Source organism: Haliotis rufescens, unplaced genomic scaffold (assembly GCF_023055435.1).
Source record: "Haliotis rufescens isolate VD_foot unplaced genomic scaffold, xgHalRufe1.0.p SCAF_29, whole genome shotgun sequence".
Lineage (NCBI taxonomy): Eukaryota > Metazoa > Mollusca > Gastropoda > Lepetellida > Haliotidae > Haliotis > Haliotis rufescens.
Genome location: NW_025963990.1, coordinates 2,861,667 through 2,887,798, shown reverse-complemented (window position 1 = coordinate 2,887,798; position 26,132 = coordinate 2,861,667). Strand labels below are relative to the sequence as shown.

Sequence of the window (26,132 nt, the reverse complement as noted above, 5' to 3'; positions counted from 1 at the left end):
AGTTGTTATATTCTTAAGCTGCCATTTCCCATGATGTAGGTGTAGAGTGAAGGAAATAGTATCTCGGTACATTCAAATTCTGAAATTTCACAGGACACCCTAACTTCTGTGTCACTCTACAGCCCCTGGCGATCAAATTCGTGTATTGCTTGTCAAACTTTCCAATCTGTCTCTCACAGTCTCACGCACCTGTCTACAGTCTGTCCAAGTTTTATAACCTGGCCAAGGCGGCTTTACCATAGACTTCTCGTCCGCTGTGAGTCGGAGCGACAGTAGCGCACGTGCTGCGCGAAATTCACGTCGTTGAAACTGACACAATTGCAATATATACACACAAGTCGTCTGAAGATATTACAGCCAGCCAGAGAAATGGAAAAGAATACTCTTGCTTGTCCACATAATCGCCATATATATATTAATACTCTGGCACTCAAATTTGTGAAGGCTTTCAAACTTTAAATTCTAATCCACATCTACCACACCCCAGCAACGCGCCTGTACATTCAGTTCGACCATACTTTAAAATGAAAAAATCTTGTTTAGTTTTTGAAAAAATTCTATTGAACTTTCAGTAAGGCTAAATGAAATATTTAAAATATGGTCAAACCTACAAATTTAGGATTAGTAGATTTTATTGAATTAGGCCCAGAACACCTCAGCTAGTTTAACAAAATCTGCAAACTTACAGCCAATACGCACCATCTGCAAATAATCGCATCTGTACAAGGCGATCCAGTGATTGATGTTACTAGTTTTACGACCCACGCCGCTGACTTGGTTGATGCATGTCATCGTATCCCAATTGCGTGGATCGAGGCGCATGATGTCAATCACTGGATTGTCTGGTTCAGACTCGATTATTTACAGACCGCCGTCATATAGCTGGAATATTAGTGAGGTGAGGTGAGGTAAGGTGAGGTGAGGTGAGGTGAGGTGAAATGTCCTGAACACACGACATTTTAACCTGCATGATAACTAGATTAAGACACAAGGACAGCACAATCTATTTTTAGTGAAATGAGACTCACAAATAATAAAAACGTTTATCTATAAAGAAAAGTAAATAATTAATACATTCGTTGGTGTGCGTGCCTCTCTGCAGTAGACACATACTGTCTTGTTATAGTTATTTCATGGTGGTTTTCTTGTTGGTTAACACCGCACTTAGTAATATTCCATCTGTATGACAAATCGAATCTGGATCAGACATTCCAGTGATTGACACCGCGATCATCTGTTTACGCAACTGAGATTCATGGGTATGCATTCAACCAAGTCACTGAGTCTGACCACCCGATCCGCTTACGACAAGCATGGGTTACCGAGGATCTGTTATAACCCGGAACCCAGACGGGCTGCCAGCAGTTATAACATTGAACATCCATCTATAACTGTTATTTGGTCACACGCACTCTCCAAAGACAAACACACTTGTTATCACGGGTTATTAGACCCGTGAAGATCCGGGGTAGAATAGGTCTTCAGCAACCCATGCTTGCCGTAAAAGGCGACTTTGCAGACTTAGTTGATGCATGTCATCGAATCCAATTGCGTGGATGGATGCTCATGATATCAATCACTGGATTGTGTGGTCCAGACTCGATTATTTACAGAACGCCGTCATATAGCTTGAATATTGCTGAATGCGGCGTTAGACAACAAATAAACAAAGGCGTTAGACAACAAATAAACAAACTCCGATCTCCATATTGTGTTTTCATTTGGAGACTGTACCCTACAACATTGTATACATGGGAAAGGGAAAATGCTGTTCGCAAACCATAAATGCTGTCGCCCAAATAGGCCTCACAGCCAATTCCTGATGTAAATATTGTCAGTAACTTGATTAGGCCTAAAGCAAAGCATTTCTTGTTTCTTAGATATTTCTTGTTTCCTTTATTTTTATTTCGGGTATTTGAATAAGAATTTTTAAAGATTGATTCACTGGGTTATTTATTTATAAGACAAAACTCCTGCATTGCAATAAATAGTTATATCTAACTGGTACACCAGGGACCCACTATGTAAAATTTAGTATGGGGTGAATTCTGTATTCAAATAAATATAAATATCAGAGATCTGCCTGGGAAAATACTCACAGAGTATATCACTAAGTTTGAACCAAGTGTATGAATTTTGTTTGATCAGAACAGAACAGAACAGAACAGATATTTATTCATGAAAAAGACTTTGGCTTCTGCCCCTCATCTAGCAGTGTCAACAACACACATGCACGTTCACGTGATCTTGGTTTGATCTTGTTATGTTTCAAGCAGTGACAAGGACGTACCTTGACTTAACACATTTTCAACATTTCAAATCATTCATATCTATACATTTCTCAAGAATAATCAGCGAATAGGCATAACGTCTCAACACACTGTTTGCCAACCGGTTTTTGGAGCCTCTTGCGACAAGTATAGTCGCCTTTTACCCCAGACTTGGGTTGCTGAAGACCAATTCTATCCTAGATCTTCACGGTCGGGATCGGAGTGTAGTCACGCTCAGATTTATCGGAGTATAAGCATGGGCACTTTTAAAACTGAAATAAAGATTTCAATATGGGTCTTAGTGTTAGACACAGTAGGCATGGAGAACGATTCTGTTAGGTTAATCAACTCCCAGGAATCATTATGCACCTGGTGTATAAATCTCACACTATAGCACATGGCATTGTTTGGGCAAACTCGGTACGCAAACTTATAAACACACAGGAAGAGCCCCAAACACAGCCATGAAGTTGATCAGGCAACACTGTTTCAAAGTGATGTCTGGCGGTTCCTATACATCGCATATGTTATAATGGGGGCCTCGCTATTAGGACTACAGTCGGAGCAGTTGTTATTTCACTTATAGTGACACGTTTTTTTAAGTTTTGTTTTGATTTAGGGAGTTTATAACTGTGGTAAATGGTCTACTTAAATCAGTTTCACTTTAAACAGTGAAACAATGTCTCTTTTTATTTCGGAGAGAAACTGCGTAGTCTCTGTGAATTTGATTAGAGGAATGACTGAAGCACTAAGATGAATAATTTAATTATTGAATATTAATATACACTTTGGGGGAACTTTTGTAACTGGAGACATATATGCATGTCTAAGAAGTCAGTGGCCTCCTATATACAGTGAAGGAAGGAATTTGAATCAGACTGGCCAAGAGGATGAATATAATTAAATAGATGTATGAACTTCCAAAAACGCAATTTCCTGCTATGTGAGACAAAACCGTGTAAAAAATTCAGCTATGTATGAAGTAAAATATCTACTTTGCTGAAATGTTTATGCCGACATTTTGAAAAGTGATCACGTGACAAAGTTCCTCTGTGTCGTTCAGTGGCATGTTACAGTGATATGTCCACGTGAAGTGCAGCTGGTCCAAATGTCAGCTGGTAAACCTGCTGCCGAGAGTAAATCTCATCACACTTTCTAGAACTCTTTGTTTCTTCATAATGCATGGACATCAAGTATAAGCCTACATTATGTTTATTGGTTTGATTGAGTCACTGTACGGGGATTGAGGGACACCTTTCCTTCAACAACTGACAAGGGAAGAAAGTATAGGTGTTCTGTGTGTGGTAACCAGCTCGACTATTAGTATGTGCAACAAGCCATGCGCGTTTGCAGACAACACAACTGTATTGAAAGGATATTTGTACCTCCACTGTTGAAGATTTTGATCTTAGCTAACATTGCTATTTTAAATTCAAGCTGCTAAGATCAGTTTGTGCAAGTGGAATAGGACAGTTGTAGGGTGATTGTAAACTTGACTGTAGCGCCAAGGATCGATTGTAATTAACATTGTTCTATGCAAGTGGAATAGGACAGTTGTAGGGTGATTGTAAACTTGACTGTAGCGCCAAGGATCGATTGTAATTAACATTGTTCTATGCAAGTGGAATAGGACAGTTGTAGGGTGATTGTAAACTTGACTGTAGCGCCAAGGATCGATTGTAATTAACATTGTTCTATGCAAGTGGAATAGGACAGTTGTAGGGTGATTGTAAACTTGACTGTAGCGCCAAGGATCGATTGTAATTAACATTGTTCTATGCAAGTGGAATAGGACAGTTGTAGGGTGATTGTAAACTTGACTGTAGCGCCAAGGATCGATTGTAAATAACATTGTTCTATGCACGTGGGCCCTGGTCTCAAATACTGTGATATGTGGGTGATTTATAATGACCGTTTCCTACAAATGTAGGCGTTGTATGACTGTAGAATTTGGGATTCGGTGAGGTAGCAAGGCCGTAGTTAACATCTTTTTACTTTGGGGGGGGGGGGGGGGCAAATATTTGCTAAAATCAAGGGGGCAACTGGTAGTGAATTGCCACTGTGTCAGCAATGAACAGAAATGATGCGGGCCTCTGAAACACGCCCGTCTCTAATACAGGCGGTGTCAACTGCATGCATGAAACTAATAGACGCATGAAACTCCTAGGCGCGTGGACGCCAAATAGAGGAAATAGGGTACCTTAGGGCTTACAGTCGGTTTGGTACATTGTGACTGTATGTGGTTTAGTTTGCACATTAGATAATACTCCGGCTTATTGATGGCGTACTTATGATGATTTTTGCAATATAAGATTGACCATTACGTCCATACGTGACGTTGTCATCCATAGCGAAAACTCATGTGCGCCAAGGGAGATAACTCCCCCAAGTACTCGAGGACTAGCTCACTCGAGTGATGGATCTACCTGAATCGTACGATTACCCGCGTACCCTATTTCAAACCTATGTATGAATACACTATGAAATAGTTTGATAAAGGAATACATTTGATACATTAAAATCCATGTGAGGAATCGATCTCACACACTTGACAGAATTTCTGCTCCATAAAATTTTTGATCGGTCTGTTTATACAAAGTTCAATATCTGGTTGCCATTTACTCAAGTTGACATGGTCACTGGTTTTCATGTGCAAAACATACTTTTCCTTAGTAGGATAATAAAGCTCCCAGAAACTGAATAACTTGCCGTCTATCATAAATTATCTCTGCAGATGGTGGCCGATGGGTATCTATTGCCAAAGAACATTTGAACATGAGAAGTGATACATTTAATTGTTCTTTCCCTTTTGAAATGTCTCGTTTGGTGAATTACGAAGGTCCCGGAATAATACACACAAAATATTCATGCTTGGAATATAACCTTAAAAGTCATAATACTATTATTAAGGTAAGTATGTATATGATACACTTATTTCCATGGGAGAAAGACCCTTTCAAGTGATACTACTATTGGGCAGGATCACGGCTTGGCTTTAAATGGCGTAGAATTGTCTCGTTTGGTGAATTACGAAGGACGCGTAATAAAAGACATAAAATATTCATGCTTGGAAAATATCCTTAGAAGCCATAATGCAATTATTAAGGTAAGTATGTATATGATACACTTATTTCCATGGGAGAAAGACCCTTTGAAGTGATACTACTATTGCGTAGATGCTATGTACGGCTTGCCTTGAAATGGCGTAGAATTGTCTCATTTGGTGAATTACGAAGGACGCATAATAAAAGACACAAAATATTCATGCTTGGAATATATCCTTAGAAGCCATAATGCAATTATTAAGGTAAGTATGTATATGATACACTTATTTCCATGGGAGAAAGACCCTTTGAAGCGATACTACTATTGCGTAGATGCTATGTACGGCTTGCCTTGAAATGGCGTAGAATTGTCTCATTTGGTGAATTACGAAGGACGCATAATAAAAGACACAAAATATTCATGCTTGGAATATATCCTTAGAAGCCATTATGCAATTATTAAGGTAAGTATGTATATGATACACTTATTTCCGTGGGAGAAAGACCCTTTCAAGTGATACTACTATTGCGTAGGTGCTATGCATACGGCTTGCCTTGAAATGGCGTAGAATTGTCTCGTATGGTGAATTACGAAGGACGCGTAATAAAAGACATAAAATATTCATGCTTGGAATATATCCTTAGAAGCCATAATGCAATTATTAAGGTAAGTATGTATATGATACACTTATTTCCGTGGGAGAAAGACCCTTTCAAGTGATACTACTATTGGGCAGGATCACGGCTTGGCTTTAAATGGCGTAGAATTGTCTCATTTGGTGAATTACGAAGGACGCGTAATAAAAGACACAAAATATTCATGCTTGGAATATATCCTTAGAAGCCATTATGCAATTATTAAGGTAAGTATGTATATGATACACTTATTTCCGTGGGAGAAAGACCCTTTCAAGTGATACTACTATTGCGTAGGTGCTATGCATACGGCTTGCCTTGAAATGGCGTAGAATTGTCTCGTATGGTGAATTACGAAGGACGCGTAATAAAAGACATAAAATATTCATGCTTGGAATATATCCTTAGAAGCCATAATGCAATTATTAAGGTAAGTATGTATATGATACACTTATTTCCATGGGAGAAAGACCCTTTCAAGTGATACTACTATTGCATAGACGCTATGTACGGCTTGCCTTGAAATGGCGTAGAATTGTCTCATTTGGTGAATTACGAAGGACGCGTAATAAAAGACACAAAATAATCATGCTTCGAATATATCCTTAGAAGCAATAATGCAATTATTAAGGTAAGTATGTATATGATACACTTATTTCCATGGGAGAAAGACCCTTTCAAGTGATACTACTATTGGGCAGGATCACGGCTTGGCTTTAAATGGCGTAGAATTGTCTCATTTGGTGAATTACGAAAGACGCGTAATAAAAGACACAAAATATTCATGCTTGGAATATATCCTTAGAAGCCATAATGCAATTATTAAGGTAAGTATGTATATGATACACTTATTTCCGTGGGAGAAAGACCCTTTCAAGTGATACTACTATTGGGCAGGATCACAGCTTGGCTTTAAATGGCGTAGAATTGTCTCATTTGGTGAATTACGAAGGACGCGTAATAAAAGACACAAAATATTCACGCTTGGAAAATATCCTTAGAAGCCATAATGCAATTATTAAGGTAAGTATGTATATGATACACTTATTTCCGTGGGAGAAAGACCCTTTCAAGCGATACTACTATTGGGCAGGATCAAGGCTTTCTCGCATGTTCATGAATGTGTAACAGACAAATGTACTAATGTTTACCCTCTCCCCCCATTTCACACACAAAATATTGTTGATTTTACATTCAAATGGGTCGAACTTTCGCAGCTATAGACTCGGGAGTGAAACACTAAATAAATCACAATGATTTAAGAATCTCATTTTCTAGTACAAAATAATACGCCAGCCAGAAATATTTTACGTCCGTTTCCTAAGATTCACGGAAAGTGTTGAAATAATTTCGATTTATAAATAAGATAAAACATCTTAGGTCATGTACAGGAGAATTGTGTCTGGTTGTTCCATGATCTTTCACCATCAGTTTGTCATAGTGGAAACAGAACTCGTATGTACCTCGAATGCTCCACTGATAATATTTGTGTCATTTTTTGGAACCGGACTGTAATGTATGAACACACAATACCATTTAAAGAGTGGTCAAATGTAACATGTTATGTTTGGGGTTAACGCTTTCTTAGTAAAGTACAGATTCTAGTTTTTTGGGGGGCTGAGTTCCATCCGGATCCGGGATTCGAACCAACACTGCCAGAGTGAGGCACCTAATCGCCAGCACACAAAGTCAGTGACCTAACCCACTCAGCCACCGAGGCTTCCACAAAAATGAAAGTCCGACAACTAGAATATGTACTTAACTAAGAAAGTGTTATCCCAAATATAACATTTATTACATACTGTAATATAGCTCTAATGGTTATCTTGCATTAAAAATCACGAACAAGCTTTTACTTTTGTTATGTAGTTAGTTCCAAATGAAACGCAAGATCAATGAATAATTAACAAATCTCATTGAAACACGTGGAAGCTCGCATCACAACAGCAGCCCAGGGTCGCTACCTTCAGGTCTTCAACACAGGACACTAACTGCAACGTCCTGTGCAACACCAATTCTTGGTCTACGTCCCATACGTCCACGGCCATAACCATTAACGAGCAATATCCGAGCCATAAGGCCCTACCACTGCCAACGCGAAGACGTCGGGGTTTTCTTTCCCTATGTGGTCCTTGAGAGAGAAGCGAAGAAACATTCATTACAGCTGATTAAATGGTGAACATCCAGAAAGTGTCCGGCGTTGGGTTTTTTAAGCAAAAGATAGACGAAATAACCCCATGCCTGTTGCTCTGCCAATTTCGTTAAGCAAACAAAAATCATCTGGGAAGTGGAATTTACGGAAGCCTTTTAGGGCCATTTGTTTTTTATATTCTTTTCGATACTATCTTGAAATTTCAAGATGCTAAGTTGAAATTTCAAGATACTAGTTGATATTTCAAGACATAGAAGTTGAAATTTCAAGATATAAGTTGAAATTTCAAGATAGTATCTTGAAATTTCAACTTAGTTTCTTTAAATTACAACTTAGTATCTTGAAATTTCAAGATAGTATCGAAAAAAATCTAAAAATCTAAGGCCCTAAAAGGCTTCCGTAGTAATTTATATCAAGATCCCCGTAAGTATTTTAAACAGCTGTGAAAAAACTAGTTTTCTTTTTCTGTTTAGCGTCAATACGTTTTAGTTCACATTCTGTTGCCTGTTGAATGTCTGACCACGCCCGCATTCACGTCACGTGACGTTGTATATAATTTCTCTTCATTATGAAGAACCCTTTTCCTTAAAGGTAAAGGTTTTGTAACACAAATCCATTCTTCCTTTAAAAGAAAATTATGGTATTAGTGCTAGTCCGGCAAAGCGAGTCTGTGAAACATTGGCCTTTTGATTGTAAACATTTCTTAAAACTTACGGGTTTTTACGCCAAGCTGAAAATTTGACTTGATACCATTGATAGCTGAGTCACTGCCAAGTTTATAACATGCAAGCACAAAGGTAATGACGTCATGTGTTTGAGCTCTGACGTCACCAGTTTCAGACCGTCTGTGAAAATCTATTAGATTTACTATATGGGAGATTTCAACCAGACTGGTCTCCTTCTGTGTGTTGCGCAACTGGCATAATTATAAAGAGACGGACTCCAAATCTAATATTTGTGTAAGCCTGACAGGTACAGATAGTAGTTAAAATAAACTCGAAAAATATCTTTTGACATTATTTTAAAAAGAAAATGCATATTGGTGGAATAATGCAACTGCATCCCCAACTTGATCTATGGTATAAACTCGATCTATGGTATACAACTGTAAATGAAAACGATGAAAATAGAGATAATGACAAAACTAGCATTATTTGTATGTGTGGGTCAGAGGGCGTTCCTCCAATGTCTCACAGTGCCTGGACCATATTTTATTCCCTTCCGCCCGGCCCTTTCTGCAATGCAACAGCCCGAAATGAAGCAAATCTAGATTTTCCTCACATTCTCAATGGGGCTCCTTTTTTAAATTAAATGGAGCTGTTTCTTTTAAAATATTATATTTTCAGAGACGAAGCGTAAGTCTAGCACCATCCAACACGACCTTGAACTTTCTTGAACAAAATGGCGGCCAGGAAGCGATTTTTATGAATGATAACCACAATGTTTGCTGTTTTATAAGCAAAATATGATATGTCAGGGGATGTCTTGTCAGCCCGTGGATACATAAGGTAGTATCTTTCCTTATCAATACTTTTTAAAATATTTTGCATATATAGATAAAGTTGTAGCCACGGATATAGCAAGACTTGCATTCGACTGCACCAACAGGCACTGCTGGGTGCGGTCGAGGCAAGACGTGCTCCTTGGTGTCAATTAAGGGAAATAATGGAGCAATGTTCATTAATAGTATGACCGCTAATTGTAAATGAACAGCATTCTTGTATACACAGATGCGTTGTAAGTGTATCCAGTGTGAATTTGGATTGTTTTTACCTTTTCTCTTAAAAACTAACTCGCATGATATCTCTCTCATATTGTCAGCCTAAAGTTTGTTAAAAAGCTCTCTTGCCAAAGTATCGTTTGGTTTAAATGGCAACCACACAATCGTTGGCCATTACCTGTGTGTTATTTGTTCAGATAATTTAAAATATTTGAAGTGGCCACTGACTATGGTATTTAATTGAATCTAGCATGCTTTGACCGTTACTTTGCCTCAATTGCGTGGATCGATGTTCATGATATCAATCACTGGATTGTCTGGTCCAGACTCGATTAGCTGGAATGTTGCTGAGTGCGGGGTTAAACAACAAACCAACCTACCAACCAGTACAATTATGTGTAATCTACAGGGCACTGCAAGCAGTAACCTTGATTTTCTGTTTAGAAACACATTTTGACTCAGAGCAGTTCATGCTTGAAGAATGAAAAAAATAGTCTAGTCACTTGATAAAAAAATGGTTAAATATCTTTAAAAAACTTTCAGACTTAATTCCTCAGAGACCACAGGCTGAAAGACTTTGCTATGATGTGTAATAAACAATGGGAATTATAATATAACTTATTTTTATGAATTGATTTTTACCTAAATTAAGTTAACTTTTTCAAACCTTGCAAGAAACTACAGGGCTGAGGAAGCTGCAGTGGTATGGTGCTCAAAGCTGTACATGCCAGTTGTTGTTGTTGTTGTTACAGTGGTATGGTGCTCAAAGCTGTACATGCCAGTTGTTGTTGTTGCTGTTGCAGTGGTATGGTGCTCAAAGCTGTACATGCCAGTTGTTGTTGTTGTTGCTGCAGTGGTATGGTGCTCAAAGCTGTACATGCCAGTTGTTGTTGTTGCAGTGGTATGGTGCTCAAAGCTGTACATGCCAGTTGTTGTTGTTGTTGCAGTGGTATGGTGCTCAAAGCTGTACATGCCAGTTGTTGTTGTTGTTGCAGTGGTATGGTGCTCAAAGCTGTACATGCCAGTTGTTGTTGTTGTTGCAGTGGTATGGTGCTCAAAGCTGTACATGCCAGTTGTTGTTGTTGTTGTTACAGTGGTATGGTGCTCAAAGCTGTACATGCCAGTTGTTGTTGTTGTTGTTACAGTGGTATGGTGCTCAAAGCTGTACATGCCAGTTGTTGTTGTTGCTGTTGCAGTGGTATGGTGCTCAAAGCTGTACATGCCAGTTGTTGTTGTTGTTGCTGCAGTGGTATGGTGCTCAAAGCTGTACATGCCAGTTGTTGTTGTTGCAGTGGTATGGTGCTCAAAGCTGTACATGCCAGTTGTTGTTGTTGTTGCAGTGGTATGGTGCTCAAAGCTGTACATGCCAGTTGTTGTTGTTGTTGCAGTGGTATGGTGCTCAAAGCTGTACATGCCAGTTGTTGTTGTTGTTGCAGTGGTATGGTGCTCAAAGCTGTACATGCCAGTTGTTGTTGTTGCAGTGGTATGGTGCTCAAAGCTGTACATGCCAGTTGTTGTTGTTGCAGTGGTATGGTGCTCAAAGCTGTACATGCCAGTTGTTGTTGTTGTTGTTACAGTGGTATGGTGCTCAAAGCTGTGCATGCCAGTTGTTGTTGTTGTTGTTGCAGTGGTATGGTGCTCAAAGCTGTACATGCCAGTTGTTGTTGTTGTTGCAGTGGTATGGTGCTCAAAGCTGTACATGCCAGTTGTTGTTGCTGCAGTGGTATTGTGCTCAAAGCTGTACATGCCAGTTGTTGCTGTTGCAGTGGTATGGTGCTCAAAGCTGTACATGCCAGTTGTTGTTGCTGCAGTGGTATGGTGCTCAAAGCTGTACATGCCAGTTGTTGTTGTTACAGTGGTATGGTGCTCAAAGCTGTACATGCCAGTTGTTGTTGTTGTTGCAGTGGTATGGTGCTCAAAGCTGTACATGCCAGTTGTTGCTGTTGCAGTGGTATGGTGCTCAAAGCTGTACATGCCAGTTGTTGCTGTTGCAGTGGTATGGTGCTCAAAGCTGTACATGCCAGTTGTTGCTGTTGCAGTGGTATGGTGCTCAAAGCTGTACATGCCAGTTGTTGTTGTTGTTGTTGTTGTTGTTGTTTGTTGTGTAACGCCACATTCAGCAGTATTCCAGCTATATGACAGCATATATGTAAATAATCAGGCTGGACCAGACATCCGGTGCTTTAAAATCATGACAATCAATTGATCTATGCAAGTAGGATGCAACAACATGCATCAACCAAGTCAGCAAGCCTGACCACCCAATCCCATTAGCCGCTTCTTACGACAAGCATGGATTGCTGAAGATCAATTGTAACCCATGTCTTCACTGATTGTTCATGCCAGTCAAATGTCTTTTTGAAAATTAAAAACAACAACACTTTTTCTGAGATAGGGCCCGGCATGGAGAGATGATACCTTAAATCATACAAAGTTTCTCATGCCAGTCAAATATAAAAAGTACCTTTCTCATAAGAAATGGCAAAAATCTTTTGCAGGTTTGAAATTAACAGAAATCCTTAATATAATGAATTGTTCTTTTATATGTTTGAAAATAAGGTGGTCCTGGGTTCCTTCAGGTTTGTTGCTATAGTATTTGATTCAAGGAAGCTCCTGAAATTTTGAACTTTTCACATTAGGGCTATGACAAGTACTCTTTGAGTCTCATGCTTAATTTCGAACCCTGTTTTAGGTCTCAGAAGATTTGTTTCATTTGTTTGACATCGTCCACTCAGCATGCTCAGGTTCATCCGGAGAATTTCATTCAGGATCATGTTTATCATTGTTATCCAATTTGAAATGAGTAATTTTGTTGCAGCTGAGGACCACTGCCACCAGCTGTTGGTCACACCATCACCACCACCCACAACAGAGAACTGGGCACAGAGTACACAGTCGCTAATGTAGAGTCTTTAGGCTAAGCCAGGAGAGACACACAAACACAACCGGACACATTGATGGTAGGGACAAGACAAGGTTTTATTATTATGTTGAGTAGAGACAAGCACCTGACAGCCCCTGTTGAATAGACACATGCATCTGACAGCCCCTGTTGAGTAGAGACATGCACCTGACAGCCCCTGTTGAGTAGAGACATGCACCTGACAGCCTCTGTTGAGTAGAGACGAGCACCTGACAGCCCCTGTTGAGTAGAGACATGCACCTGACAGCCCCTGTTGAGTAGAGACGAGCACCTGACAGCCCCTGTTGAGTAGAGACATGCACCTGACAGCCCCTGTTGAGTAGAGACATGCACCTGACAGCCCCTGTTGAGTAGAGACAAGCACCTGACAGCCCCTGTTGAGTAGAGGGGTGCACCTGACAGCCCCTGTTGAGTAGAGACATGCACCTGACAGCCCCTGTTGAGAAGAGACTTGCATCTGACAGCCCCTGTTGAATAGAGACATGCACCTGACAGCCCCTGTTGAGAAGAGACTTGCATCTGACAGCCCCTGTTGAGTAGAGACATGCACCTGACAGCCCCTGTTCAGTAGAGACATGCACCTAACAGCCCCTGTTGAATAGAGACATGCACCTGACAGCCCCTGTTGAGTAGAGACATGCACCTGACAGCCCCTGTTGAGTAGAGACTTGCATCTGACAGCCCCTGTTGAGTAGAGGAGTGCACCCGACAGCCCCTGTTGAGAAGAGACATGCACCTGACAGCCCCTATTGAGTAGAGACATGTACCTGACAGCCACTGATCTGACATTCCTTCACTTGTTCACCTGTTCACTGATCTCACATGCCTTCTCTTGTTCACCTGTTCACTGATTCACATGCCTTCGCTTGTTCACTGATTCACATGCCTTCTATTGTTCACCTGTTCACTGATCTCACATGCCTTCACTTGTTCACCTGTTCACTGATCTCACATGCCTTCTCTTGTTCACTGATTCACATGCCTTCACTTGTTCACCTGTTCACTGATCTCACATGCCTTCACTTGTTCACCTGTTCACTGATCTCACATGCCTTCACTTGTTCACCTGTTCACTGATCTCACATGCCTTCTCTTGTTCACTGATTCACATGCCTTCACTTGTTCACCTGTTCACTGATCTCACATGCCTTCACTTGTTCACTGATTCACATGCCTTCACTTGTTCACCTGTTCACTGATCTCACATGCCTTCACTTGTTCACTGATTCACGTGCCTTCACTTGTTCACCTGTTCACTGATCTCACATGCCTTCACTTGTTCACCTGTTCACTGATCTCACATGCCTTCTCTTGTTCACTGATTCACATGCCTTCACTTGTTCACCTGTTCACTGATCTCACATGCCTTCACTTGTTCACCTGTTCACTGATCTCACATGCCTTCACTTGTTCACCTGTTCACTGATCTCACATGCCTTCACTTGTTCACCTGTTCACTGATCTCACATGCCTTCTCTTGTTCACTGATTCACATGCCTTCACTTGTTCACCTGTTCACTGATCTCACATGCCTTCACTTGTTCACTGATTCACATGCCTTCACTTGTTCACCTGTTCACTGATCTCACATGCCTTCACTTGTTCACTGATTCACATGCCTTCACTTGTTCACCTGTTCACTGATCTCACATGCCTTCACTTGTTCACTGATTCACATGCCTTCACTTGTTCACCTGTTCACTGATCTCACATGCCTTTACTTGTTCACCTGTTCACTGATCTCACATGCCTTCTCTTGTTCACTGATTCACATGCCTTCACTTGTTCACCTGTTCACTGATCTCACATGCCTTCACCTGTTCACTGATCTCACATGCCTTCTCTTGTTCACTGATCTCACATGCCTTCACCTGTTCACTGATCTCACATGCCTTCAGGTGTTCACTGATTCACATGCCTTCACTTGTTCACCTGTTCACTGATCTCACATGCCTTCTCTTGTTCACTGATTCACATGCCTTCTCTGGTTCACCTGTTCACTGATCTCACATGCCTTCAGGTGTTCACTGATTCACAGGCCTTCACTTGTTCACCTGTTCACTGATCTCACATGCCTTAACTTGTTCACTGATTCACATGCCTTCACTTGTTCACCTGTTCACTGATCTCACATGCCTTCACTTGTTCACCTGTTCACTGATCTCACATGCCTTCTCTTGTTCACTGATTCACATGCCTTCTCTGGTTCACCTGTTCACTGATCTCACATGCCTTCACTTGTTCACTGATCTCACATGCCTTCACCTGTTCACCCGTTCACTGACCTCACATGCCTTCACTTGTTCACCTGTTCACTGATTCACATGCCTTCACTTGTTCTCCTGTTCACTGATCTCACATGCCTTCACTTGTTCTCCTGTTCACTGATCTCACATGCCTTCACCTGTTCACTGATCTCACATGCCTTCAGGTGTTCACCTGTTCACTGATCTCACATGCCTTCACTTGTTCACCTGTTCACTGATCTCACATGCCTTCAGGTGTTCACCTGTTCACTGATCTCAAATGCCTTCACTTGTTCACCTGTTCACTGATCTCACATGCCTTCTCTGGTTCACTGATCTCACATGCCTTCTCTTGTTCACTGATCTCACATGCCTTCACTTGTTCACCTGTTCACTGATCTCACATGCCTCCACCTGTTCACTGATCTCACATGCCTTCTCTTGTTCACTGATCTCACATGCCTTCATGTGTTCACCTGTTCACTGATCTCACATGCCTTCACTTGTTCACTGATCTCACATGCCTTCACTTGTTGTGTGGTTAACGAAGGTTACCCCGACACACACACACCCACACACACACACACCCAAAACCCCACCCACAACCCACTTTCACAATACACTGTTTGAGGTAAACAGGGACAGGGTAGAGAGCCTCACCACTAATACACAGGTGTGAACACCTCAGTCATAAAGTCAATACTAATAAACAAACACGAATTGATTGTAAACAAACAAATATCTTTTTCAATACTGATAATTTTGTGTATCATAAGGATGTCTTGATTATGACAGGTCCAGTTCTAAATTTTTAAATTCTTGTTTCAGTTCCAGTCTGCCTGGTGTCCGCCGCCACGCCACACCACTTTTGGTGTCTCAGGGTTAGGGGACCAGCGCAAGGGTGGGGCTCCCCTGTTAGGGTCTTAGGGTCAGGGAACTAGGGCAAGGGTGGGGGCCCCTTGTTAGGGTCTTAGGGTTAGGGAACCAGGGTAAGGGTGGGACTCCCCTGTTGGGTCTTAGGGTTAGGGAGCCAGGGCAAGGGTGGTGCTCCCCTGTTAGGGTCTTAGGGTCAGGGAACTAGGGCAAGGGTGGGGGCCCCTTGTTAGGGTCTTAGGGTTAGGGAACCAGGGTAAGGGTGGGACTCCCCTGTTGGGTCTTAGGGTTAGGGAGCCAGGGCAAGGGTGGTGCTCCCCTGTTAGGGTCTTAGGGTTAGGGAGCCAGGGTAAGAGTTGGGCTCCCCTGTTAGGGTCTTAGGGTTAGGGAACTAGGGCAAGGGTGGGGGCCCCTTGTTAGGGTCTTAGGGTTAGGGAGCCAGGGTAAGGGTGGGGCTCCCCTGTTAGGGTCTTAGGGTTAGGGAACTAGGGCAAGGGTGGGGGCCCCTTGTTAGGGTCTTAGGGTTAGGGAGCCAGGGCAAGGGTGGTGCTCCCCTGTTAGGGTCTAAGGGTTAGGGGACCAGGGCAAGGGTGGGGCTCCCCTGTTAGGGTCTTAGGGTTAGGGAGCCAGGGTAAGGGTGGGAACTCCCCTGTTAGGGTCTTAGGGTTAGGGGACCAGGGCAAGGGTGGGGCTCCCCTGTTAGGGTCTTAGGGTAAGGAAACCAGAGCAAGGGTTGGGCTCCCCTGTTAGGGTCTTAGGGTTAGGGAACCAGGGCAAGGGTGGGGCTTCCCTGTTAGGGTCTTAGGGTTAGGGAGCCAGGGCAAGGGTGGTGCTCCCCTGTTGGGTCTTAGGGTTAGGGAGCCAGGGCAAGGGTGGGACTCCCCTGTTAGGATCTAAGGGTTAGGGGACTAGGGCAAGGGTGGGGCTCCCCTGTTAGGGTCTTAGGGTTAGGGAGCCAGGGCAAGGGTGGTGCTCCCCTGTTGGGTCTTAGGGTTAGGGAGCCAGGGCAAGGGTGGTGCTCCCCTGTTGGGTCTTAGGGTTAGGGGACCAGGTCAAGGGTGGGGCTCCCCTGTTAGGGTCTTAGGGTTAAGGAGCTAGGGCAAGGGTTGGGCTCCCCTGTTAGGGTCTTAGGGTTAGGGAACCAGGGCAAGGGTGGGGCTCCCCTGTTGGGTCTTAGGGTTAGGGGACCAGGTCAAGGGTGGGGCTCCCCTGTTAGGGTCTTAGGGTTAAGGAGCTAGGGCAAGGGTTGGGCTCCCCTGTTAGGGTCTTAGGATTGGAACCAGGGCAAGGGTGGGGCTCCCCTGTTAGGGTCTTAGGGTTAAGGAGCTAGGGCAAGGGTTGGGCTCCCCTGTAAGGGTCTTAGGGTTAGGGAACCAGGGCAAGGGTGGGGCTCCCCTGTTAGGGTCTTAGGGTTAAGGAGCTAGGGCAAGGGTTGGGCTCCCCTGTTAGGGTCTTAGGGTTAGGGAACCAGGGCAAGGGTGGGGCTCCCCTGTTAGGGTCTTAGGGTTAGGGAGCCTGGGCAAGGGTGGGGCTCCCCTGTTAGGGTCTTAGGGTTAAGGAGCTAGGGCAAGGGTTGGGCTCCCCTGTTAGGGTCTTAGTGTTAGGGAGCTAGGGCAAGGGTGGGGCTCCCCTGTTAGGGTCTTAGGGTTAGGGAACCAGGGCAAGGGTTGGGCTCCCCTGTTAGGGTCTTAGGGTCAGGGAACCAGGGTAAGGGTGGGGCTCCCCTGTTAGGGTCTTAGGGTCAGGGAGCCAGGGCAAGGGTGGGGCTCCCCTGTTAGGGTCTTAGGGTCAGGGAGCCAGGGCAAGGGTGGGGCTCCCCTGTTAGGGTCTTAGGGTCAGGGAGCCAGGGCAAGGGTGGGGCTCCCCTGTTAGGGTCTTAGGGTCAGGGAGCCAGGGCAAGGGTTGGGCTCCCCTGTTAGGGTCTTAGGGTTGGGGAACCAGGGCAAGGGTTGGGCTCCCCTGTTAGGGTCTTAGGGTTAGGGAGTCAGGGTAAGGGTGCGGCTCCCCTGTTAGGGTCTTAGGGTTAGGGAACCAGGGTAAGGGTGGGCCTCCCCTGTTAGGGTCTTATGGTTAGGGAGCCAGGGCAAGGGTTGGGCTCCCCTGTTAGGGTCTTAGGGTTAGAGAACCTAGATAAGAGCTTGGCACCCTTTTGTGTGTCTAAGGGAAACACTGCTAACAGGGAAAGGTGTCCTGGAATTGATGCTTGACCACTTCCCAAAACTTTAGGGATAGCTGTTTTGGGGGGGATGTCAACCTCAGAAGCAGAACAAACAGCACATATGCATGCTTACAAATTGTGACACAGTCTACTTGGCTAGTCTTTATCTATAACATGGTGAGGTGTGGTTGGTAGGGTATATAACATGGTGAGTGGATGTTAGTGATATATATAACCTGGGGAGGTGTGGTTAGCAGGGGATATAACATGGAGAGTGGAGGATATAACATGGGGAGTGGGGCATATAACATGGGGAGTGGGGGATATGACATGGGGAGTTGGGGATATGACATCGGGAGTGTGGTATATGGCATGGGGAGAAGGGGACAACATGGGGAGTGGGGAATATAACATGGGGAGTGGGGGATATAACATGGGGAGTGGGGAATATAACATGAGGAGCGGGGGATATAACATGGGGAGTAGGGGACATAACATGGGGAGTGGGGAATATAACATGGGAGTGGGGGATATGACATGGGAGTGGGGGATATGACATGGGGAGTGGGGAATATAACATGGGGAGTAGAGGACATAACATGGGGAGTGGGGCATATAACATGGGGAGTGGGGGATATAACATGGGGAGTGGGGGACATAACATGGGGAGTGGGGTATATGACATGGGGAGTGGGGCATTTTTAACATGGGGAGTGGAGGATATAACATGGGGAGTGGGGGACATAACATGGGGAGTGGGGTATATGACATGGGGAGTGGGGCATATAACATGGGGAGCGGGGGATATAACATGGGGAGTGGGGGACATAACATGGGGAGTGGGGTATATGACATGGGGAGTGGGGCATATAACATGGGGAATGGAGGATATAACATGGGGAGTGGGGGACATAACATGGGGAGTGGGGGATATAACATGGGGAGTGGGGGATATAACATAGGGAGTGGGGGATATGACATGGGGAGAGGGGGATAGAACATGGGGAGTGGGGTATATGACATGGGGAGTGGGGTATATGACATGGGGATTGGGGGATATAACAGGGGTGTGTGGTTGGTGGGGGACAGAACATTGGGAGCGGGGGATATAACATGGGGAGATGTGGTTGATGAAGGATAGAACATGGGGAGTGGAGGATATAACATGGGGAATGAAGGATATAACATGGGAGTGGAGGATATTACATTGGGAGGTGTGGTTGGTGGGGATATAACATGGGGAGTGGAGGATATAACATGGGAGTGGGGGGTATAACATGGGGAGGTGTGGTTGGTGGGGATATAACATGGGGAGTGGGGGATATAACATGGGAGTGGAGGATATTACATTGGGAGGTGTGGTTGGTGGGGATATGACATGGGGAGTGGAGTATATAACATGGGGAGTGGAGTATATAACATGGGAGTGGGGGGTATAACATGGGGAGGTGTGGTTGGTGGGGATATGACATGGGGAGTGGAGTATATAACATGGGGAGTGGAGTATATAACATGGGAGTGGGGGGTATAACATGGGGAGATGTGGTTGATGAAGGATATAACATGGGGAGTGGAGTATATAACATGGGGAATGGAGGATATAACATGGGAGTGGGGGGTATAACATGGGGAGGTGTGGTTGGTGGGGATATAACATGGGGAGTGGAGTATATAACATGGGGAGTGGAGGATATAACATGGGAGTGGGGGGTGTAACATTGGGAGTGGGGGGTATAACACGGGGAGGTGTGGTTGGTGGGGATATAACATGGGAAATGGAGGATATAACATGGGAGTGGGGGGTATAACATGGGGAGGTGTGGTTGGTGGGGATATGACATGGGGAGTGGAGTATATAACATGGGGAATGGAGGATATAACATGGGAGTCGGGCGTATAACATGGGGAGGTGTGGTTAGATGGGGGTTGAACATGGGGAGTGAGAAAGTGAATCAATGCATGTATAGATGTGAATCTCTGTTCACAAGGAGGATCGATTGAGTCACCAGAGTGTTTGACTGAATGAATCATTGAGTGAGAGTAAGTGAGTGTTTGTTCCTTCATTAGTTCTTTCTTTTCATGGTCGCTATCTGCCTGAAATAATGCTGATGCAACATTAATTTTTAACTCACTCACTCCTTCTTTTCATGGGTCTATTCACACTAAGGTAGTTCTCACTGAATAGTTCTGCCAATGAATAAAAAAGACCTAGTAAGCATATGGCAGTGCACCATTTTGGAATCTGATCCGATTGTTAACCTGAGTTACAAAAGTCGGATCAAACCAATTTAGTTTTCCTATTTTCTTCTGAATCAATGTACAAATGGGCAGGAGGCCAAAGTAAAATGCTGTGGACGTCCATTGGAGTCTCATTCCTTGACAATTAAAGCTTTTAATAAAGAAAGTGAACAAATATGTTTGTTTGTTTGTTTGTTTTAATGCCAATATTCCAGCTATATGTCGGTGGTCCGTAAATAATCGAGTCTGGACCAGACAATGTAGTGATTGACATCATGAACACCAATCCACGCTCTATGATGACATGCATCAACCAGGTCAGCAAGTCTGACCACCGGACCCCATTAGACACCCTTAGTCGCCTTTTACGGCAAGCATGGGTTTCTGAAGACCTATTCTGACCTGGATCTTAATGAAAAAATGCATGAAACTCACTCACTCACTCACTCAAGACATTTCCTGAATGGGTGGGTAACAGAAAATGAAAAACTATAATATTTTCTACAAGTAAATAACAATATTAAATTCTCTTGAAAGGACTTTACAAGGTATAGTATCTTTGGCAAAATTCATTGAGTGTACAGACAAATAATGCACTAGGTCTACGGGGCAGGTAAACTACAGTTAGTTTGTTATTTCACAGGACAGGTAAACTACCGTTAGTTTGTTATTTCACAGGGCAGGACACAACGAACATGGTCTGTCAGCAATTCTTCACAAGATCTGTGATTACAAAACAACATGTTTTCTGTCGGCCTTCCGTCTGTTGTATTGTGTACAGGTCGTCTAGTGTCATTGCGTGCACCCCAAGAGAGACTAATCCAACACAAAGAGAGGGGAGGGGAGGGAATGCTTATGTCTAATAGCTGTTTACAGGTAATACACACCATCTTTTCACAGATCACAGATACTCTTTCCACCCGTTTCACAATCACGGATCATGTAAATTAGTTCATATTTCATAGAGATAAGAAACCATCCATTCTTCCTTATTAATCTGATAGTGACTCAAACCTTGTCATCGTCAGGTTTATGTTTTTGCATGTATAAACTAGGACTGCACATCATATTGTAACATGTAAACTTGGTAGCAACTTGTCAGACTATCTTGGGCGTTTCTTGATAGTTTTTAACTGCTCCAAATTTAATACATCGTTTTCCCAGTTTCGATATGAAAATGATGACGAATAATAACAATTCACTGAAAAAAGGCTCTTCACAGACATCGTTTAATAATTGGAAAATTCAGAAAGCGGGACTGTGGAGAATAACATCGCAGTTTATTCCTAACGTGAAATATCTAATCACGGCAAATAAGAGCCAAAAAAAGGTATTCCCTACCCACATAAATGTGCGTGCGTGCGTGCGTGCAAGCTACGAAATAGACGACCAAGAGAATCCCCACTTCGTTTCCCCCTTCAGGTTACAACAAATAGATCTATATTTTTTGCTTGACAAATTCTTTATCAATGTTATTTCCAATGGCCATCTTTTCAGATCTTACCTATCTACTGAATGTCAAATGTCGCCTTATTTACCAGTGAGTGCATTGATGTGTGAAAACGACTCAACCTAACAATAAATCAACAAAGTGAATTATTTGTTAATATTTGGGAATAAATAGACTGTGGAAGAATTGATTGCCCTTCACTGAAATTACTCGGAACTGGCAGATCAGTACGTGTAGTGTTTTTGAATTTTTCACACACTGTTCATTGATTATGCTTGAAATAAAAGACAACTATTCAAGGCAAACGACAATGTACGTTGCAGCCCACATCAATATCAAATAGGAGAGCGAATTGAAAAAAGAATTTTACCACATCATGTTGTATCACAGCCTATATCAGTCTGGCTGTAAATAATTGTTGTATATTTACCTGGTCTATTTATTAAATCTCTTCACTTTTCACACATTCCCATTTGAACATACAAAAATATACTTGTAGCTCAGCTTTCACACCAAACATTTGATTAATTTCAGTGATGTAATTAATCCTCAGTATCAGTTTACAAACTCCAAATCTTTCCAGAGAGGAAGCTTCATTTTTCTCTTTCATAAATATGCGTCCTTCATAGTTCTTATCCTTAAAAAAATTACAGTTGGTTTTTTTTTAAATATAAAATGCCATACTCCTTTAGTTTTAGTATTACTTTTTTAATTTAAGGGTTTGTTTAATTACCTTCCTATGTTCGGGTTAGTTTATATAAATACATTCCACATATTAGGGCTACGACTTTTATTTCTTTCCTATATTACCAAACAAGGTGCACGCCAACTAGCAACATGTAGAGTCCCTCTTGTCCAATATCCCGCAGTGAGATGTTTTCAAAACATCCGCAGCACACTGACACCATTTGATTTCTATTTTGTGTAAATAAAAAAAAATCAGCCACCATCTGCTTGAAAAGACATAACTCAGCCTCCTTAAAAAGTCTCATCAACACAGAGTATTTAGTGAGCAAAGCCATAATCTTTCACAGTGATACATCACCATGAGAGACAATATATGTCTGTAACCCTAATTGATTGTTAATCATTTCAAATCTTCCCTTGGTCAGACGCTCTATCTATTCCACTAGACCACGGCGGTAATAAGTACCATGGAGATAGAGATGTATTTGGTATGACGTGACCGGCCGGGGCTCGAACCCCGACCTTTCTCTCTGAGGTCAGACGCTCAATCCATTCCACTAGACCACGGCGGTGGTAAGGACTATGGAGATAGAGATGTATTTGGTATGACGTGACCGGGGATCGAACCCCGACCTTTCTCTCTGAGGTCAGACGCGCTATCTATTCCACTAAACCACGGCGGTGGTAAGGACTAAGGAGATAGACATGTATGTGGTATGACGTGACTACACGTTACACACCAGAACTTGTGCACTTGTTGAGGAGGAACAAATCTAGACGATATCACATAACATCTAAGATCCGTGAAGATGCGGGAAAGAATTGGTCTTCATAAGAGGCGACTTACGGGATCGGTGGTCAGACTAGAGAATTATTTTCAGCAACCTATGCTTGTCGTAAGAGGTGACTAACGGGATCGGGTGGTCAGACTCGCTGACCTAATTGATGCATGTTATCGTATCCTATTTGCCTAGATCCATGCCAGTCACTGGATTGTCTGGTCCAGACTCGATTATTTACAGACCGCCGCCATAGAGCTGGAATATTGCTTACAACTTATTTGAAGAAGAATAACGATTATCTACCTCCCATGAAACAATGTTGAATGTTACAATATTAACTCGCGACAGATAATCTGTATTTTTTCATAGTTCGTAGGTTATTATCTAAACGTCTGTTTTTAGAGGTGAGGTGAAATGGGGTTTAACGTCGCGTCCAAGATTATTGCACTTATATAGCGACGTGGTCTGTTTTTAGAAAACTGTAATATACTGATGGAAATAAACAAGGGAACGGTATTCAGAGAAGCACCTGTTTGATGTGTCATCCTGTTTACTTCATCCTCAGTTGCGGTGGATGCCATGATGGTGGGCATTGTCTTATGGTTGATCAGCTGAGTGAGTGAGTGAGTGAGTTAGGCTTTACCCTGCTTTTAGCAATATTCCAGCAGCATCACGGTGTAGGGGGGGGGGGACACCAGAAATGGGCTTCACACATTGTACCCATGTGGGAATTGAACCCCACCTCGTCTGTAATACAGACCCTGAAACAAATATATCCAACAAAGCCCATGCACGTCTATAATATTGGGCAAGTCTAGAGTACTGCAGTATCAGTATCTGAAAATGAAGAAAGCCATGGCTCCTTTTGATTCTAATTTATAACTACAATTTAACAACTATTTTTATTGTAAAATATGTCCATTTCAGACTAGAGGCGAGTCTACCCACCACCCTGACATTATCAGTATCTGCTTCTACTCATATGATAGGGATGGTATGTTTTGTTTGCACGCTGTGCTGTCGAGCCATGTTTGTTTGTTGTTTAACGCTGCTCACAGCAATATTAGAGCTATATGAGGGCCGTCTGTAAATAATCTGGACCAGACAATCCAGAGAATGACATCATGAGCATTACGCAATTGTATCTATAGTAATAATCTCACTCCAGTTGTGAGCATGTATATTCATGGTAATGACGCTGTTGAGGATGGTCATGATGTTGCTGATGCTGCTGATGTCGATGATAACGTGGATGTGCGTTGATGAATAATTAATAAAGTACCCCAGTGTTTTGTGTTGTAGTTTTGTATGGTGTTGTGAGTGACTGAGCTGGTTTTACAGGCTTTTAACAGCATTCCAGTTATATCAGCTTAATGTGGGAGGAAAGCCCGAAGTGATGCAGGTCTCAGGCGTTCACAACTTTGGTTAAACCCAAGGTGTTATAAAGCTAGAAACAAAATTGGGGCGAACCGGGATTCGAACCCACAATCATAGGTTTCTGGCGTGCCAAAGGGACGCAACTCTGCACATCAAATCGCGGCGCCTTAGACAACTGGGTTACCCGTGCCCCCTCTTAATCATGAAATCTCTTTGGAACAGTTTTGAACTTCTGAAGAATGTTTTACTGCAAATAATAGTCTAAATCATACTTGCTGGCTGTGAGTTTGTTTATACACACAGAGTAACCAAAACAAAGTCATTTGAAAAATTGGCACTTTATTGCTCAATCATCATGGCAACACATTCAATAATTCAGACAATACACCACCCTCTCTATTAACATGCATCCATGAGCCTCTCGTTCTTCCACATCCTCACTAACTCACACACACACATGCAAAGTTCAGAATATCAACAGCAAACTGCAAACTGTCACATTCGATCAAAATAATCTAAAATAGATGACATCCATACAAATATAGAATTGTGGTCAGTTTTATAACATTGTCAAACACAGGCATGGCTGACCAAACCACATCTGATCTCTGGGTTGGGTCAAAGTACTTGTTTACTTGCTGTAGTTAGTTAATGTAACTTCGTTCATTTGTTTGTCCCACTTTCTCAATTCTTTGATGAAGTACCAACACCTCGATGCAGCTCTTCCTCAGCAAAATCCTTGACTGGAACTGAGAGAGATGGTCTAATGCTGTTTGGAACTGTATCTCGGTCACACCTCAGTTGTCAACTTAATGTAAGACATGTCGTACTTTGAATCAACACACGAGCACTGGCAAGATACTGAAAACAAAAGCTCCTAATCATGGTGCTTCCTCCTCTTTAGAAAAATATTTCAAAATTAAAAACCAGAAATCAAACAATAGTTATCTTTTAAGTAATGCGTTAAGATCTTAAATAGGCAACTTAATCCAAATATATAACAGATTACGAACTTGAAGACAAGACATCTGAATGTATAAACAAAGCTTACTATTTTACTCTATTTTATGATCAATTCCAAAGGCAGGAAGTATTCTATAATCCAAGGCATTGGTACTCCATCAGAAAGACTGGTTCAACACAAACATCATAAATAGGAGACAACCCATACTCACTGTCTAGGACACGTGGTAATGATGTCTGACTGATCAAAACAGACAAAGCTCAGCATGGCGCAAGGGAGATAACTGGCAAAACAGGGGAAGTAACTGGAGCCGATTTTGCATAATGCCGCTACTAACGTTGGATTGTTCATGTTGGGCATCAAAACCTTTTTTACACAGATAACAAAAGTTACCTAACTTTGAGAGAATGAAAATGATATAGATTACAGCTGTAATTCAAAATTACTGCAGGCTTTTCAGACCTACATTTAATGAGCAACACCATCTTAAGACATTAATGAAAAGAAACAGATGTACATAGGAAAGAAATAGGTGATTAGCAATTTTGAAATTCAGAAAAATTGACTCACAAAGTAATGATAAAGGATGTAAATGAACATCTTGGAACATTC

At 42.5% G+C, this 26,132-nt stretch overlaps 1 protein-coding gene and 1 long non-coding RNA gene across 3 annotated transcripts in view; one reads left to right on the top strand and one right to left on the bottom strand.

Annotated features, from left to right (window-relative positions):
• Positions 1-26,132, bottom strand: part of LOC124124640 (GRB10-interacting GYF protein 2-like) — a 137,733-nt gene that overhangs the window by 66,588 nt on the left and 45,013 nt on the right. The gene's annotated exons all lie outside the window — the stretch shown is intronic.
• LOC125384224 lies at positions 9,499-15,945 on the top strand. Its single transcript, XR_007223057.1, has 3 exons — positions 9,499-9,610; positions 12,641-12,782; positions 15,820-15,945. It is a non-coding gene; the product is annotated as an uncharacterized LOC125384224 (long non-coding RNA).